The sequence below is a fragment of the Theropithecus gelada genome, chromosome 12, assembly GCF_003255815.1.
Source record: "Theropithecus gelada isolate Dixy chromosome 12, Tgel_1.0, whole genome shotgun sequence".
In the NCBI taxonomy this organism is placed as follows: domain Eukaryota; kingdom Metazoa; phylum Chordata; class Mammalia; order Primates; family Cercopithecidae; genus Theropithecus; species Theropithecus gelada.
In genome coordinates, this window is record NC_037680.1 from 99,132,082 (window position 1) to 99,147,048 (window position 14,967).

The 14,967-nt window shown below is 43.3% G+C and overlaps 1 protein-coding gene and 1 pseudogene across 2 annotated transcripts in view; one reads left to right on the forward strand and one right to left on the reverse strand.

Moving 5' to 3' along the window:
• The window catches only part of SGPP2 (sphingosine-1-phosphate phosphatase 2), a 135,161-nt gene that overhangs the window by 21,569 nt on the left and 98,625 nt on the right, over positions 1-14,967 (forward strand). The window lies entirely within an intron of this gene.
• On the reverse strand, positions 4,667-5,575 carry LOC112636113 (annotated as a pseudogene).

Consider the following 14,967-nt stretch of genomic DNA (forward strand, 5'->3'; position numbering starts at 1 on the left):
CATGTAATTTTCCTAAATGAGAACCTAGTCATTCTACACATATTTATTGAATGTTTACTATGTGCCAGCCACTGAGTTAGGCACTGGGAATACAGTGGTGAGTAAAACAGGCAAAGTCTCTTCAATGCTGAGCTCACAGGTTACTGAAGGAGGTAAAAAAAATAACCAGAGGGGCACATAACAAATAATGTCAGTAGAAATAAGCACAGCAAGAAAACTTATAGTTAAACATGGGGATAGAGAGAGCAAGAGATGTGTATTTCTGACACCACGAAGCAATTTCCGCTGTCACCATTTTATTGCCAAGGACACTGAGGCAGGCCAGCCAGAATCCCAAGTGACCGGGTGGTATTTGGCAGAACCTTGCTTATGATCTAGGTTGGACTCCGAAGCACATGGTTGGGAAGACATCATGCAGCTGGGAACTGGGGAAACATTTAGTGTCTGCATCTAAGTGGAGAGCTGGAGTCTCTCATGGGACTCGGTGAGAAGAATTCAAGCTTTATGTACCATAAAGCTCTTTGGAGTTTTATCTTTGCTCTACGTCAGGAACACTCAATGCATGATTTTTACCATGACTTCTTGGTCTCTGCTGGCGAAGTGTTGTTGTTCAGACAAAAGGACTGTACCCCACGATGCCATGAGCCATGTGGGACATACCAGCACCTGCTTTGTGTGCAAGCTGGAGGGATGGTTGAAAAGAGCACAGGCTCTGGAGTCTGACTGATTGGGTTTGCACACTTACTCTCCCACTCGTTGGTGCATAAACATGGGCAAGGTAACCTCTATGGGACTGAGTTTCCCACCTGCAAAGTTTCTACTGTGTTGTAGTGAAGAGCATGTGATATAAGGCAGATAATGGGAGCACAGGAAATGCTTAATAAACACTGTGTTATTTTTGTTGGTAGCATTTAGAAACTCTTTGCATTATTTTCTGTTATGCTCACATTGCAGAGCTAGCCTCAGAAAGACATGTTTTTCCATGCAGAAATCTCACATTCACAAGTTTATAAATTGTGAACAGCCTGGCGACATGATAAGGCACTGTGTTCCCCCGATGGCATATTTCTGAAGCACAGCATGCTCGAAATTTTATCTTCCCATTTTACATGCTTTTGCAGACAGCACAATATGGAACCGGTCAGGCTCCTAATTATGACAGCAGTCCAGAGCCAGAATCCAATCATCCAGTTGACAAAGGACTTGGTACAGAGAATGGTGACCAGCTGTTCCCCATCTCCAGTGAGCAGCGAGTAAGAGGAAATGGGTTTAAGCTGCATGAAGGATTTGGGTTATTTATGGCAGAATTTCCTGACCGTGAAGGTTGCTCAACATTAGGACTGGATTACAGAGAGAGGTTGTAGAATTCCCATCTGTGGAGATTCCGAAAACATGTTCTTGTTTGCGAGGTTACTACAGATCCCACTGTGCGTTCTGTCTTGTCTCTCTCCCTTTCTACCCATCTGGTCCTTGTAACCAAATGAATCTTCTCTAAGACATTGGGGGCGGGGCTGCTATGTGGAGAAGGGAAAAGGGATCACAGTGAACTGGTCAGAACATCATCCACTTTTTGACATTTTGATTGCAGGCTTCGGCATTTTGGGTGAGGACACACAAACACAAATTCATTTAGTTAACCTAGGACTGAAAAGACCACCTGGGCCAGGTGAAAAACAAAAATGGTCAGGTGTACAAGTTTGATGAACTTGGAGAACACGTGCCCCATCCTAAGGACACAGGCTTTACTCTGGTCAGCCAATTCTTTTTCTTTTTTTTTTTGAGATGAAGTCTTGCTCTGTCACCCAAGCTGGAGTGCAGTGGTGCAACCACTGCAACCTCCGCCTCCTGAGTTTAAGTGATTCTCCTGCCTCAGCCTCCGAAGTAGTTGGGACTATAGGCACCCGCCACCATGCCCAGCTAATTTTTTGTATTTTTGTATTTTTGGTAGAGACGGGGTTTCACCGTGTTAGCCAATTCTTATCACAAGGCCTGTGGGAATGCACACTGTTGCCAAGCTGATTTTCAAGAGCGGTATGAAATCTGGGGAGTTTTAAAATTCTGGCAACTAACGTTTTAAGAGCCAGTTATGTACGTACCAAGGCGAACACAGATCTGTGGGTCATAATTCCATGTGCACGGCGCTTGTTTGTGACCTCTGATCTGTGAGGTCACCTTGGTCTGTTGGCCCTTCTAGCAAGTAGGGGAATGAGCATCTCTCCAAGTTCAGACACGGGTTTGAGGTGGCAGAATTTGTCTTTTAAAATGGAAAACCTATATATTTACATTTATGAGCTGAACCATAAGAAATTGACATTTTTATGTATCGACAATAATCAAATATTGTCAATTTCATGTGCTTCAATCTAAAAGGAATCATCCACTTAGCGAAACTAGAATCTGAAATACAGACTGTGTTCTGTCCTGCAGCATCAAACATTTCTGCCTCCTCTGAGACGAAGAAAGCACTCACTCACTGTTCTGGCACCCCACGTTATTTACTAGCAGACCGTGCCTGGCAGATGGAGGTGACATCAGCCATTGCCTGAGTAACATCCATCTTCTCATTTGCACCAAGCAGCTTAAAGAGTCTGCCCTTCCAGGGACTAATGGCTTTAACATTGTTGAAGTTCCTTTTAGCAGCAGCATAGCCATTTGTGGAAATTTTTCAGATAATCATCTTTCTCTTCTTTTGTCTTTCCATCAATTAGTTATAGGCTATCATTTTCTACAGATATAGTTAGTTTCTATTGATATCATTGCAGAAATCAACTGGACATAGCTGAGGGTGAAACAGTTGTTATTCTGAGGCAGGTAGACACACTCCACCTCCAAAAGCAGTAAGATCAGTTTCTTCCCGGATCCGCAACTGCAGTGATTCAGGTGTGAATCGGATTGCTTACTGATGGTGCATTCTCTTGAACAAAAAAGTGCATTGAGGGAGACACAGCTGGCAGACGACCTAATGGGAACCTGGAGGGGAGGTTCCACCTCAGATGCCACATCTTCCCTGCTACTCCCAGACCAAATCCTGAGGTTTGAAAAGGGGGTTGGTACCAAGCCTTTGTCACGTTTGAGAGAAGGACAGGAAGAGAGCCTCACTTTTCTCACTGGCTTTCCCATGCATCCTAGAACTCAAACTCCAATGAAAGCATTTCTTTAGTTCCAAGAGCTCTCTGGATGAATAGGGTAATGGGTTTCTTTTTATTTTCTTCTTTTTTAACTATTTAATGTTGACTTCATATTGGTTTATAAACTGCAACCTCTTTGTGAATTTCCTTCATAATATAGAAAATTTATTTTGACCAAATGGATAATGCATTTTTATTGTCTTAATTAACTGGAATTCCAACATTCTCTTCCCCCATTTCTTTGCTTTTAATGAAAAGTAGCAAATGAATAAAAACCATACAAAAAGAGAGGAAAAAAAACTATAATCAGAGACTTAACCAAACAAAACTCCCCACTAAAACCAAACTTTGCAGAAACCATTTTCAAAGTTCCTATGAAATCAATCATCTGGAGATAATATTTTGAAGGGAAAAAAGTGCTCTGTAAAATGATTAGCTTAGTTTCTTCATGTGACCTAAAAAAGGGCAGGTGAATATAATCTACTTCTCACCCCACTGATGGCGAATACTTTGAAAGTCATATTAATCATTTAGAAAGTATGTGACCACACATGAGACACTCCAGCTGCCTCTTTGGTCTCATAAGTGTGTACAGAATTATTTTTATGTGCCCAAAGCACCTAAACCCTACACGCTCTGTGTGGCTGACTGAGAAACTGCAGAGCAGATGTCTGAAGGACTGATGTGCTGAGCCCTGGGCTATGTTGTGAGGCACAGCCATCTCCAGCTAGCCTTCCTTGTATCCGACGCTTGCTAGACTTTCCCACTGACCACAGGCTCCCCACAGCTTTGTGCCTCGGTTTGTAGATTGATGGCAATGCAAAGGGACTAAAAGTAAAGAAAGATAAATGTCAAACTCTTAATCAGAGGAAGGAAGAGAAGGGAAAAGATCTATAAATTTAAAAATATTTTTTCATGTTTACTGAGCCTGGTAGCAGAGATACATGGAAACTCACTGCCTAGCAGTTGTTTAATGCTGATGGGTGGAGTCATCATTATTACTATCATCAAGGACTTTTATTTACTCAGTACTTTCTGTATGTCAGGCACTGTCTAAATGCTTCTCATGCATCGATGCATTTAATTTTCACAGCTCTGTAAAATAAGTACAGTTGACCCTTGAGCAACATGGATCTGAACTGTGTGGGATCACTAATAACAGATTTTCTTTTTTGTTCACATAAATTTGTACTTTTATTTCTTATTCTTGAGGTTAGATTCTAAACCCTAAAGATATCCAGACTGGTATTAGATCTACTTATCTATAGCCAGAGACAGCTTCTATCATGTTGTCCTTAGCAGCCAAGGTTATTAAAATGTCTTTCCTCCAGGAAGATCCAATAGGAAAAAAGAAAGAAACCTCTCTGATTAGGCTCCAGCCAAACCCCACCCTCCATCAAATTGACTGGATAGGCATAATGGAAACCAGAACATGTGGTTTCCAAAAAAGAAAAATCCTATGAGGGAGGGGAGGAGGGGAGAGGAAGGATTCAGTCAGTGCCCAGAGTCAAATTGAGTAATATCAATTTCGCTCACCTTCACACATCTTCAGGTTGCATGTTCATGGAGTAGTTTAGGAATAAATCCATGGTTTATAGAGTACTAAAATACCTAGTTGTCTGCTTTATTACATTATGGCTTTCCCAAGCAGTTTCCAAGGCAAACTGGCAGGAGAATTTGACTGGAACTGCATGCAGGACTGCAGAGATTCCTCTCCACAGTTATAGAAGGGACTGTTGCAAGCCTGATTGTTCTAGAACTGGGTGCACCAGGTCTGAGTGTTCCAGGAGTGGTTGCCCCAGGACTGGATGTTCAGGCTCTGATTGCTCCAGCTTGAATTGCTCCAGATCTGGTTGTTCCAGACTGGAAGATTCCCAGTCGTGTTCACCAGGCATTCCCGGTGGTAGGAAGAGTAGAGGCTGGGGTAGGTAGGTGCTGAGGCCTGAGTCATACACACCATTGCTATTCTGTGGCCAGTTGTTTTTCTGCCACCTCTTAGATTTCATTCTCTGGTTCTGGAACCAGGTCTTCACCTGTTTATAGCTCAGGTTCAGGATATTGGAAAGTTCTTGCATCTGCTGAAGGCTGAGGTATTTCTGTCTCTGAAATCTATCAATGGGTACAAACAGCTGGGTGGAAGAGAACAAAGTTCTGGTCTTCTGTTTCTTGACTGGGACCTTGTCTTCCTTTTTGGGGGCACTATTCTCTGCAGCAGTGGGTTGTTTGCCTTTGGGACTGGTGGGAGAATCAGAGCTCTCCTGAATAAGCAGATCCATGGAGGAAGGAAGAGGAGAGACGGTCTCCGTGTGAGGCATCTCAGCGGGAGACATTTGCAAGGATGGATAGTTTTCTTCAGGCCCACAAATCACAGGCATAAGTGAAGATTCTTTACAATCAGATGCTTCGAAGCAAGGCAGGCTTTGGGGACAAGCTGGATCCATACTCATGTTATTACTGGGGAAGAGAAGTAAAAAATTTAAGAGCTGGACTGGAAAAAATGGCTAAGGCGGCATTAAGACTTTTTCCTGGAAGGTCTTAGAGAAATATGACCTCCAGAAGTGAAAGTATCAAGAAGTTGGGATGAAGTATATCAGCTCCACAATAACAGGAGGCAACCAGCTCAGTCCAGCAAAATGTCAATAACAGATTTTCTCCACCTCTGCCACCCCGAGACAGCAAAACCAGCCCCTCCTCTTCTTCCTTCTCCTCAGCCTCCTCAACATGAAGACAAGGAAAAAAATGTGATGATCTACTTTCACCTAATCAATATTAAATATATTTTCCTTATGATTTTCTTAATAACATTTTCTTTTCTCTAGCTTACTTTATTATAAGAAGATAGTATATAATGCATAGAACATATAAAATATGTGTTGATTGACTGTTTATGTTGTAAGTAATGCTTCCAGTTAACAGTGGGCTATTAGTAGTAAAGCTTTTAGGGAGCCAAAAGTTATATGCAGAGTTTTGACTGCACAGGGGTCAGCACCCCTAACCCGTGCATTGTTCAGGGGTCAACTGTATTTTATATTCTATAGTTGAGGAAATTGAGGCACAGCGAGATTAACTCACTTGTCCCGGGCCACACAGCTAGTGAATGGTAAAGCAAGGATTGAAACCCAGGTTCTTTTTTTTTATTATTTTATTTATTATTTATTATTATTATTTTTTGAGACGGAGTCTCCCTCTGTCGCCCGGGCTGGAGTGCAGTGGCCGAAATCTCAGCTCACTGCAAGCTCCGCCTCCCGGAAACCCAAGTTCTTAACCATGGTGCTGACCTGCCTCTTTTGATAAGTGTGCTAGAGAACATTTGGTTTATTTCCGAAAGCGTAGATGCATTTTGTAATCTTTTTCTTTTGTTAACAATTACCATTTAATTTTCCTCTCTAGCAAGGAGGTCCTTTGGAATCCTTCAAAAATTGAAGCATGTTTACTCATGATTTTTTTTGCCAATACAAATCAGAAAATTTTCTCTCTAACCTGCCAGCATCTGAAGATAAAGAGAGGAGAACCTAGTGGTTTTTATCTTTCTCAAAAAGATAACGGAAAACATGACTCAGGGGAGCTCTTGAGAGATGCTGTTCCCATTGCTGATGTTCAGTGTTTTTTTTTTTTTTTTTTTTTTTTTTTTGAGACAGAGTCTCGCTTAGTCGCCCAGGCTGGAGTGCAGTGGCGCGATCTCGGCTCACTGCAAGCTCCGCCATCAGTGTTTTATATCTTCTGTCTGGATTTGACTTTGGAGAAAAGCATCCAAGGTAAAATGTGCTTACAACTCTGCCAAGGTGAAAACCTCAATACCATAATAGGAGAGCTTGGGTGAAGAAGGAGTAAGTTCAGGAATAACTTGACTCTATCTTGTGATAAATTCTGAAGTGATCTGTTATGAAAGTCCCTTTCAGACTTATGGGTCAAAATCGATTTTCCTTAGTGTGAACCACAGGGATTTCACAGATACAGTGTAATGGGGGACCAGAAACACACATAGACTCGTGCCTGGATAGCTGAGCTTCTTAGACTTGACAAGCAGCCTTCTGCTTGACTAGCTGAAAACTCAGGCACGTGTGAGTCTCTTTCCCTCCTCTGAAAATGAGGCAATTGGACCAAACAGTGGAGCTGTTAAAAAACAGGCCAATTTGGACCTTACTCCAGCTCTAGTAAATCAGGCTCTAGGAGTGGAGTCCAGGTATGTGTATTTTCCTTGGGTGTCATGAAGAACCCGTAGATGGCTACTTTCTAACCAGAGTGTGTGCTAATGGCAGGCTCCGCTTTTACTTCTCTGTCTCTTCAGACAACAAGCATTTGTTGAATGCTTACTGCGCGGTGGACAGAACAACAGCCATTGTGCTGATGACAGGAATTCTGCAGGAACAAGGTCCTCAGGGTCCTTGCCTTCAAGGAGCTTGAAGTCTAGATTAGATGAAAAATACTAACAGGTACAAGAGTAAGAGAATTAGGCTGGGCATGGTGGCCTACACCTGTAATCCCAGCTACTCGGCAGGTGGAGGCGGGAGGATTGCTTGACCCCAAGAGTTCAAGACCAGCCTGGACAACATAGTGAGACCCCCGCCACTCCAATCTCTAAAAAAAAAAGTGTAAGAGAATTTCAGATGGGCTACAAGCTGTGAAGAAGATAGAACAGGGTCATGACGTGGAGTCAGGGAGGTGAGGACCAGAGAGGGCATCTCTGAACGGAGACATGTGGGGGAGATAGAATCTCAGAGATGTGAAGGAGTCAACCAGGAGGAGAGCATGCTTAGGACAAAGCTTGGGAGACCGGAATGTGCAAGACATGCTCGAGTGAGAGGCAGTAAGCAAAGGCCAGAGTGGCTGGAACATAAAAAAGGAGAAGCAGGGAGGCAGGAGAGAGGAGCAGAGGTCAGATCTCAGTCCTTGACCATGGCTGTGCATTGGGACTTTATTCTGAGCATGATTGGGAGCCATTGGAGGATAGAGATTGTTTTCAGAAATGAATTGGTTCTTGATTTTCATTTGAATAAGACCATTTGGGCTGCTCTGTACGATACCTGACAAGGTGGTTATAAAATTATTACTTGATATTTGACTAATTAGGCTTTATTTTCTTAACTTGGGATATAACTTATATACTGTGAAGTTTACTCTTTTAAAATATACAGCTCAGCTAGGCGCAGTTGTTCATGCCTGTAATCCTAACGCTTTGGAAGCCCAGGAGTTTGATGCTTCAGTGAGCTATGATTGAACCACTGTGCTCCAGTCTGGGCAACAGAGCGAGACCCTGTTTCTACAAAAGTTTTTAAAAATTAAAAAATATTCCCTGGGCGTGGTGACATGTGTCTATAGTCCTAGCAACTTGGGAGGCTAAGGTGGGAGGATTGCTTGAGCCCAGGAGTTTGAGGCTGTGGTGAGCTATGACTGTGCCACTGCACTCCAGTCTGGGCAATAGAGCAAGACCCTGTCTCTAAAATAAATAAATACATACATACATACATAAATACATAAAGGTACACAACTCAGAGGTTTTTAGTACATTCACAAAGCTGTGCAACTATCACTATTATCTGCTTTCAGAATTGAATAATAAATTGCTTTAATTTGCAAAAAAAGTGACGGTATAGGAAATCATAGCACTGATCCTAGAGTAAGTAAAAGAAAGCTTGACTGGGATGATGGAGAAAACACTCAGGCCCTCCCAGTCTACACATCTAATGGAAATTTTGTGTGATGATGGATATGTTCTGTATTGCACTGTCCATATTGGGAGCCACCAGCCTCACGTGGCTATTGAGCACTTGAAATGCAACTGGTACTGTTGAGGGACTGGATCTTTTATTGCACTAAATTTAAACAGCCACAGATGGATGCCATATTGAATAGCACAGCTTTATGGCAACTTACAAATTCATAGTCTTATCTGAGGTCGTTTTCCCCAACTCTCCTACCTCCCCAGTGTCTAAAATCATTGAAATGTTGAAGCATATTTATGGTATTTATACCTAATCCTCAGTACAAAGAAAAAGCTGGAGAGTTCCCACAAGGAATCTAGATGACAAGAGGCACAAAGGATGGATGGTGACTGGGCACGGTGGCTCACGTCTATAATCCCAGCACTTTGGGAGGCCGAGGCAGGCGGATCACAAGGTCAGGAGATCGAGACCATCCTGGCGAACATCGTGAAACCCCGTCTCTACTAAAAATACAAAAAAATTAGCCGGGCATGGTGGCGGGCACCTGTAGTCCCAGCTGCTCAGGAGGCTGAGGCAGGAGAATGGCATGAGCCCGGGAGACGGAGGTTGCAGTGCACCGAGATCACACCACTGCACTCCAGCCTGGGCGACAGAGTGAGACTCTGTCTCAAAAAAAATAAAAAATAATAAAAATAAAAATAAAGGATGGATGGCAGATTCTGAGCATCTTCTGGGGTAGAATAGGATCTGAGTGGGAGTTAACCCGGTTGTCAACACGTGGGTGACATCCATATGCTCATGGAAGGCAAAGGCTAGTGGTGACCTCAGCCCCAGTTTCACAACTCACAACAAATAAAAATAATTCCCAAAGCAGAATATTTTAAGAGGGCAATAAAGTAAGGTTATCTCTCCTTCTGCACTTATGGGTTACATGTGACAACAGTAACAAAATCACCCTTTCTAGGATTATGTCCCTGAACTATTTGTTAAGAAGCGTCAAAGCGCCATGAAAGACTCTAAACTCTCATGGTTAAACTCATTAAGCCCTACCCTCCCCAAGTTCCATTTAAGCTGTTTCTGTTATTTAAAAAAAAGAAAACAAAATCTCCAGAGCCTTGCATTTTTGTCTAGAGGATTTGCTTTTCCATCCTTCATAAGGAGAAAAGTAGGCCAGGAGGAGCCTTAAACTTTATTAACGTTGTAAAATATTCAGTGGTTTTTTATTGTTCATTTCCTGTTTTATTATTTTTTTAACTACCATGTTTTGCAAATATGAGGCATACATGAAAGTAAACAAATTTAAGTTGTTTCTTGTCTTAAAACTTCCTATATTGTTTTGGAGCCAAAATAAATTCTTTGTATTTATTGTGTATGATGTTATGAAAAGATGAGATGGCCTTTAATGCATAAGGCCTATGCATTAATATTTGCCTATAAAATATAGCATGTTCCAGAGAAGACGAGAAATACTCCCTTATTACCTGACAGATGTAGAAGGAAAAAATCAATCACGCGACCTCTAAAGTTGCAAGCTTTTAAGGTAAACACACAAATGTAGATTGAGATTCCATAAATATTTAAAAGTTATTTGTTAAACTAACAAACCATTAAATATAATGTTTTAACCTCCTGTCTTCCCGTCTGTGTCTTCATGTGGCCTGAAAAGTTAGATTCAGATTTAGAATTCTTGGCCTAGAGATTTTAAACATTAAAAAGAAATAAATAAATAGCAAAGTGAGGGAGGCAGCCTGTCTACTGTCTAGGACTACAGAAGGACTCTGTCTGGGTCTGTGTTCCTGCATGAACAGCCATCCTCGACCAGGCCTCCAGTCTAGGGTAGTGCACATCTGTGCCGTCCTCCACCCCAGGGAGGGTAGACCTGGGGCGGAGACCTGTGCAGGCCTGGGATGCACGTTCAGGCGTTTGGGTAGGAAATGCTGGGATTGCCAATGAATGGTCTAGAGAATTGAGAGTCTTTTCTTGCTTCATAGGAAGGGACATGGCTGGAGGAGGGTCAGAGCAGGGGGCCTAAATCAGAGAGTCCAGGATACAAACCCTAGTTACCTGGTTCTAGGAGCCAGTGACCATTGAGTGCCTCTTTGTGTCTTTTGTTTTGTTTTTTTTGCAGCGGGGTCTTGCTGTGTGACTCAGCCTGGAGTGCAGTGGAGAGATCATGGCTCCCTACAGCCTCGACCTCCCACTTAAGTGATCCTCCCACCTTAGCCTCCCAATTAGCTGGAACTACAGGCAAGTGACACCATACCCGACTTTTTTTTTTTTTTTTTTTTTGTAGAGATGGGGAGTCACTGTGTTGACCAGGCTGGTCTCAAACTTCTGGGCTCAAGTGATCGTGCTGCTGCATCCTCCCAAAGTGCTGGGATTACAGGTGTGAGCCACCGTGCCTGGCCCAGTGCCTCTGTTGAAAGAAACTCTGCTCCTTAACGTTCCCCTGATAAAATTTCACCCATCCAGGACAGCAGAGCAGTCACTTATTAGAGGGCTAAAATGTCCTATATTGTTTTAGAGAAAAAATAAGTTATTGATATTTATTATGTATGAAGTTATGAAAAGATGAGATGGCCTTTAATGCATCCTTAAGATCTGGCTCTACAGTTGGTCTCTTTTACAGTCACAAGTTTTCAGTTTGCTATTTCTAGGGCTTCTGAGTGGTTTTAAATTTTTTCAAGCTTTATTGAAATGCAGTTCACATACCATACAATTTACCTATGTTTTTAGTATATTCGCAATTTAGTATATTGTGACCTTCCCCACAATCAAGTTTAGAACATTTTCATCACCCCAAAAAGAAACCCATTCTCATTAGCAAGCATTCCTGTTTTCCTCACCTCACCCCCAGCCCAGGGCAAGCACTAATCGACTGTGTCTCTCTAGTTTGCCTCTTCCTCACTGAGGGCTTTCGTACTTTTAAAGTGGTTTCCCTATACATGAGTACACATTAAGTAGGCCCAGATAGAATAGCAAAATCTCAATGCATCCAGATATTTTATTTTCTCTATAGATGTAGGTTAGTGCTTCTCAAACTTTAATGTGCGAGAGAATCATTCTGTGAATCTGGTTAAAATTCCCGCTGATTCTGCCGGTCTGGGGTAGGGCCTGAAATTCTGAATTCCTCTCAAGGAGTCCCCGTGCTGCTTGTCTAGAAGACACACTTTTTCTTTCTTTCTTTTTTTTTTTTTGAGACAGGGTCTCACTCTGACTCCCAGGCTGGAGTGCAGTGGCATAATCTTGGCTCACTGCAGCCTCCGCATCCCAGGCTCAAGTGATTCTCCCACCCCAACCTCCCAAGCAGCTAAGACTACAGGCACATGCCACCACACCCGACTCATTTTTGTATTTTTTGTAGGGACAACAGGGTTTTACCATGTTGGCCAGGCTGGTCTCAAACTCCTGAGCTCAAATGATCTGCCTGCCTCGGCCTCCCAAAGTGCTGAGGTTATAAGCATGAGCCACCACACCCAGCATGGAAGCCACATTTTAAAGAACAAGGACACATGGTGCTGAAGTCATTGTTTTAACCAAAGCAGCCTCCATTTCAGACAATGAACTGGTTTAGTATGGCAGGGTCCCATTATAGCATAGAAAGCATGGGGGAGTGGTGTGCCTGCATGCATGTGTGTGTGCACGTATGGGCGTGTGTGTGTGTGTCTGAGAGAGAGACAGAGAGAGAGAGAGAGAGACAGAGACGGGCAGTGGGCGGAGGCTCCGTGAACATGGACCTCTGTCTGCCATTCTGAAATGAGGGCTGTGAGGACTTTGTACATTTATTTTCTCCCTTCTGGCCTTCAACTCCATGCTCTTCCTGATTCACCAACCTCCTTATAAAGCTGAGATACTGCAGGTTGTTCAACTTTGGTTCCCTTCTTTATCAAGGATGCAAAACCATGTTCCTCTGACCATCGCTGATGCATCAGGGTCATTGGTTCTGGTCACACAGCACTTTCTGGAAACTGTTCTTGTGAAAAGCAGTGAGAACCACATTTCCCACACTTTGGTATTTTTGACAAGCTCTGTCTCCTTGGGCATAGGAACCAGAGTCCCTGTTTACAGAGCAGGAATCTGAAGCGTGACCCTTGGTGATGGGGCTCAGTCAAAACCCAGGGCCTCCAGGTTTGCTCGGGGTGGGCATTGCACAACCTGTGGCATTCAGTTGCCATCCACAGAAGGACTCACTTTCTCTAGGTTCTATCACATTGCTTTTGTTCCTGTGGTTTCTTGCTAACTAACTGTATCATCACATCCCACATGGCAGCGCTAAGGCCAAACACAGAAACCAAGCTTTATTCATCTTCTAGGATGACCCATGAGACTCCCTGAGTGCCCAGCTGTTATATTAGATGTGAGGTGGGAGCACGGGGAGGCTCCAGTGGGGCTGCTGGGCTGTGGATGGCAGAGGCTGCGTTGTGTATAAAACCCCTGAGAACACGACATAAGCGGTTGAACTTTGTGACAACATGTCTGTGACTGCCTTTTTTTTTTTTTTTTTGAGATGGAGTCTCACTCTGTTGCCCAGACTGGAGTGCAGTGGCATGATCTCGGCTCACTGCAACCTCTGCCTCCCAGATTCAAGCGATTCTTCTGTCTCAGCCTCCCAAGTAGCTGGGATTACAGGTACCCACCACCACACCCAGCTAATTTTTTTTGTTTTTTTTTTTTTTAGTAGAGACGGGGTTTTACCATGTTGGCCAGGCTGATCTTGAACTCCTGACCTCAGGTTATCCACCTGTCTTGGCCTCCCAAAGTACTGGGATTACAGGCGTGAGCCACTGCACCTGGCCAACTTTTTCTTAAGGCACATTTGAATCTGAAAACAATGCAAAATTACTTAGAAAAGACAAGAATATGAATCCAGTGGTGACGTTTACAGCAGCACATTTCTGATCATGGCACCTCTTGGCTCCAGCACTTACAAAGGCTCCCTATTACCCAAGTGGTAAACCCAGTCTCCTTATTACGACCTCCAGGGCTCTCCTCCCTGGCTTTGGCCTCCACTTCTAGCTCTGCTGCTTACAACTCCCTTTATAGATCCCTCACACCCCAGCTACTCTGTCGTAGACCGTGTACTGTTTCAGGAACACAGTGCCTCGCAGCTTCCATGCCTCTCCTCTTGCTGTTCCTTTCTGCCGGGATGTCCCTCTTTCCCTTCTCTGTTAAAATTTCAGTCTTCCTTCCAGGGTGAATTCCTTTCCTCTCCCTTCATGATGCCTTTTAAAAAAAAAACTCTTTAAATTAGTTAATTAATTTAGAGATGGGATCTCACTCTGTTGCCCAGGCTGGAGTGCAGTGGCATGGTAACAGCTCACTGCAGCATTGAATCCCCGGGCTCAAGCACTTCTCCCGCCTTCCAAAGTGCTAGGATTATAGGCATGAGCCACCACATTTGGCTGTTTGTGGAATCTTTTTACCATCTTTCTCTCCTCTGTGTTCTACTCCAACTGGACTTTCTTTTGACATTGTCTTGTGATTTACATTGTTAATAGAAATAATGCAAATACAATGGCCATTTATTGAACACATGCTGTGTGCCTGATGGGGTAGCATGTGATTTACATAAGCAACTCCATTTCCTCTTCCAAATGCCTTAGTAAAGAAGCTGGTGTTGTGCCCACTGCAAGGTGAAGTTATAAGTTCAGACTTCCCCAGAGTTACCTGGCAGGTCCAGTGTTGGTCCCAAGGCTGGTGACGACACCCAGACCCTCTTATCCAGCAGTATCCAGCCTTTTTGGCATCAGAGACCAGTTTCATGGAAGACAGTTTTTCCATGGACTGGGCAGGTGGGGGGATGGTTTTAGGATGATTCAAGCACATTGCCTTTATTGTGCACTTTATTTCTATTATTATTACATTGTAATATATTAATATAATGAAATAATTATATAACTCACCGTAACGTAGAATCAGTGGGAGCCCTGAGCTTGTTTTCCTGCAACTAGATAGTCCCATCTAAAGGTGATGGGAGACAGTGACAGATCATCAGGCATTAGATTCTCATAAGAAGTGCACAACCTAAATCCCTCGCATGTGCAGTTCACAATAGGGTTCGTGCTCCTATGAGAATCTAATGGGGCCACTGATCTGACAGGAGGTGGAGCACAAGTGGTAATGCTCGCTCGTCCTCTGCTCATCTCCTGCTGGTTCCTAATGGGACCAGTCCATGG